Consider the following 4,764-nt stretch of genomic DNA (forward strand, 5'->3'; position numbering starts at 1 on the left):
TCACCTTGAGAAATCAAAGAATATATTAATCTTAATGGAGTGAGAATAGGAATTAAAGATAGAGAAAATTGATTTGACATCATAGTTACGACCCAATATAGAAGAGAAAAAAAAAGATAATTAGTCACATGTTTCTTGACCAAGGCCAATCAGCTCCGATGCTGATTGGCCTTGGAAGTTTGGAAGTGACCATTTTCACATCATGAAAACAGCCATAATCTTTTGCACTTTCTGCAATATTTATAAGTCAGTGTTATTGTTTTCACAACAACACTTTTGTATTAAGAAATTTGATTCCCAACCCAATTTTAGCCTATTTTAATCCAACTTCTAATAATTACAACACAGTAATAACATAGTAACAACATAATAACAACATATTAACAGCATAGTAATAACAGTAACAAAGCAGTAATGGCAAAGTGAGAGCATGTTATCTTAGAAATACATATAAAACTGGTTGCTCTTTTTGCTAATCGGTACCAAAAAAAGTAGGACACAGCTTAATAAAGGTTGCTCACAAGCAATGGGATCATTGTAATTTCCAGAATTTCATCTGCCGAAGCCAAATGAACGCTAGGCACTTTAATATTTTGCTAATTATTTTCCCCTTTGTTTTACTAAAAATTTACCATGAAAACACACTTTTTAGGAAATTTGATTCAATCCTAATTTCAACCCTATTTGGATAATTACAATCGAGTAATAACATTACAGAGTAATAACATAGTAAATACATAGTATTATAATTGTAATAACACCATAGTAATAACATGTTATACTAGAAAACGTAAATAATTGATTGCCTTTTTTACCAATCAGCAACAAAAAAGTAGCACTCCGCTTGAAAAAGATTGCTCACTAGCAATAGGGTCATTGTAATTTCCAGAAGTCCCCAGAAGCAGGATTTTATTAGGTATCGGTGTGAACATTTTTTTTTCCTGCACCTCTGTAGAATAATCAAGAATTTACCTGACAGGGAAAAATCAGAGTTCCTCAATCCCATCGACTGGGGCTCCATTCCCGCACTGACGTCTTCTGCCAGGCTTTGGGCAAATAAAAGCCAAATAAACGCTAGCCAAATCTGCAGCATTTTTTTTTTACTTGACGAAAAGAAGAGCAACCTGAGTAAGAATCCTTCCTCTCCAAATGTTTCGTGAACAAGAGTCGAGAAGGAGAAAAATCTTGTTGTAAGTGGAGAGGTTAGAAAAAATTCTCACATTGTTAATAAATGCCCAAGCATGACATACAGGCGTCCACATCACCCCCCACCGACTCCGCCTCCAGTCTGCCTTACACTTGCTAAAGGCAAATGCTCGACCTCGGGGTAAACACGACACATACGTGATCAGTCTTTGGCATTTGTTTGTTCATAACTTTATTTGGAAAAATTACATTTCAAAAGAATATTCACCTACTTGCTTCCTTTTACCACGAAAAGTGTATTTATAGATTTATTTTGTAGGTGCAAATTTTGGTCAACAGTATCTGGCAAAGTCTCACGAACACAGAGGGTCTCTAATGTGATGATCGCGGGCCCTCGGTTGCTCCCTAAAAACACCTGAGTAGCGGATAAGATGTGAAAATTATTGTGATTTTCGAGGAAAATTTATATCTGTCTGCCATTATGTTTTAGTTGTTCATACTTGTCAACCTGCCCTTACAATCTGTCGTATTTTCCCCTACAAAATACAAAAAAGTCTTACACTATATTTTTTTTTTCAAATGTGTTTAAGTAGTTTAACATGTTATATTGTACATGTGTTTCGTTGTATCATATATATTGTAACATTATATATATATATATATATATATATATATATATATATATATATATATATATATATATATATATATATATATATATATATATATATATATATATATATATATATATATATATATATATAGTCATAGTCATATGTTACAATATATATGATACATTTTGTTGTGAGATACTGAGTTGCTCAACATGAATGAGGTTTATTCTAAGAAAAAGTTAAAAAATTAAGTAGCTTGGACGTTCACTGTAGAAGGAAAAAATACATGCAAATATAATTAAGTAGTATACAATACATTGTAATACATTTTCTTATTCAAATCATGAATTCATTTTCTGGATTAAATTATTGTTGGTAATATACCGATTAAAGGGATAACCACAAACCTGTCTTTTTTCATTTTCTCCTTTTATACTTCCTTTTTTTCTTAACTTCTTTATACAACATAATTTGAGAGCCGGCTCTCTTTAATGAGTTGAGCTGAAAAAGCCGGTTCTCTAAAAAGAGACGGACTTCCTTTCACTACACAACTACGACATAAAATCCGAGGCGGCAGACGTATGCGCACAGTAGAATCAAAAAACGATACCAAAATAAAGGCTACCGCGGCGAACCTGTTTGACTTGATTTGCCGTTTTGTGATATTCGGTGTATACCGGATGGTACCCATAATTGACAAATTTGCGTTTTTCCGTACAGATTTTCTTGTACGCCGTACACATCTTAAAATGCATAATAAACGTACTTTATACGGCAAAAAGGTACAGGTTGACAGGTAAACCTACTTCAACCATACTTCTGGTAATTACAATCTGGTAAGAAAGTGGTAATATCATAGTAACAAAATAGTTTTAACATGGTAAATTGTTACTCGAGAAATGCATTTTTAACTGGTAGCCCTTTGCGCTAATCAGTAGCAGTAGCTCTAAGCTTTAAACAGTAGCTCACCAGCAAAACGGGAAAAAATATGAGATTTCACGAACGGCCAGCTCATGTCAAGGTGGAGTTTGGGCTGGCTGGATAAGAAAAATAATTTGTATCTGTCACTTGCACTATCTGACTGTAATCATTTATTCTCTAGTCACCATTTAGCCACATCCAGCGCACCAGATAAGGTGAGTTTTACAATCTGGGTTAAATCTCCCCTCGCATCTTTTAAGTTGGTTTGGCCCACCACCACACTTCATTTCTGTAGCAGTAAAATCAACACAGAACAGCTCGAATGATATGAGTCAGGTAAAATGGTATGCAGAAATCTGCTTTGTGGAGACAAAAGGCAGGCAAAAAAAGAAATGTGGAAAAAGAAGGACGGTTATCATTCATTTCACTCATCTTGTAATTTGTTGCCTGTCATCCGTGCGTCCCTAGTTGTGTGTTGTGCAACATGTTTGCAGAACTTAGCAGTTAATTGCCTTTACCGGGTCGCTCCTCACATTTAAATAAGCTCGTAGTGATAGGAATTCCGTCTCTTTTTTGAGAGGCGACTCTTTCGGCTTGGCTCACTAAAAAGAGGCGACTCTTTCAGCTGCCCCCAAAAGCCTCTTTAGATTGTTTTGTCGCCGACATTCAGATATTAAAGTTATTATGTAACATTATGCACGCGATTATTTTTAGGGGACAGATAAAGTTAAAAATAGACATAAAGACAGCAACAACAAAAAAGAAACAACAGAAGACACAATCTAAATAAAGAGAGAAAAAAGAAGAAACAATAATAAAGGAATAAAAAACAAGTAAGACGATAGCAGATTCAAAAGAATACAAGGAAAATGAGAAAAATGAAGGTAGAAGCAGGAAAAAAATAAGAAAAAGAGGAAAAATGCTGTTAAAAAAAGAAGAAGATAAAAGTGGAAAAAAAAACAAGGCTGAAAAAGGGGCCCAGTAATGGATCATTGCGATTTACTGGGAAATTTGTAACCGCCATGTGAAATCGTTGACTTAATTAGTGTCTTTATAAATATGATGAATGATTCCAAATTAGCCTTTAATCAGCCAAAAGTAGCCTCTAATTGGTATACTGTATCTAAATTACACAGTGCCCTTAAACAAGGGAGATATTTTAGCTTAGCCTATTTTAACACAACTTCTAATAATTAACACCTGGTAATAGAATAATCATAACATAGTCATAACATAGAAATACCATGATAAGTTTCTGATCATTGTGATTTTCTAGGAAATTTCATTCCCAAGTGGCATAATGTTTTAGTGGTTTACTGAGCCTATTTTAACCTTATCACCTGGTGACATAGTAATAACATGCACTATACGAGTTTTTTTTTCTTTCTCTTTAAAAGCAAAAGTAATAGTTAAGTTAAGTTAAGATATGCATTTTTGTTTCCGGCGTTAGAAACATATGTTGGCCTGGAGAAAGATTGGCGCCATCCGGCTGTACTTGCCAAAGACACACCACTGAACCTATTTTAAGCCTACTTCTGATCATTACAAACTGGTAATAACAGTGATAATACGTTACTATATTTTAGAAATGCATACATAACTGTAAGCCCTCCTCGCTAATCAGCAACGAAGTAGTAGCTTGGAAAAAGGTTGCTGACCCCTGCACTAGCAACTATGTACGAAAACAAACACGAGTACGCGGAAATATAAAAACGAAGTGCCTGAGCGTTTTAAATACCAGTCAAATTTGCCACCCGCCCACATCTCTGCAACCTCCTCCGCATCTGTCAAAAATCTGTCAAAAACGTCTGCCGAGTAGAACACAACTGTTTGTTAAACATTTGTTGCGTTCATCTCCAGGTCAGGACGGTCCAAAAGAAATATTGCGAGAGAAGTGGAAAAAAATTACCAGAAAATGACGAAAAAAATACAGTAATGACCATAATAGAGGTTGAAACTGATATGAATGTCTACGTAAAAAACATTTTTTTTTTACTTTGGGAGAGCTCAAGGTGAGATTTAAATCAAACTGTACCTCTAATTAAGGTTCCCAAAACTTCTGAGAAATTACACAAAGTCTGTG

This window comes from Urocampus carinirostris, chromosome 3 (assembly GCF_059441175.1).
Source record: "Urocampus carinirostris isolate Australia breed hairy pipefish chromosome 3, RoL_Ucar_1.0, whole genome shotgun sequence".
Taxonomy (NCBI): domain Eukaryota; kingdom Metazoa; phylum Chordata; class Actinopteri; order Syngnathiformes; family Syngnathidae; genus Urocampus; species Urocampus carinirostris.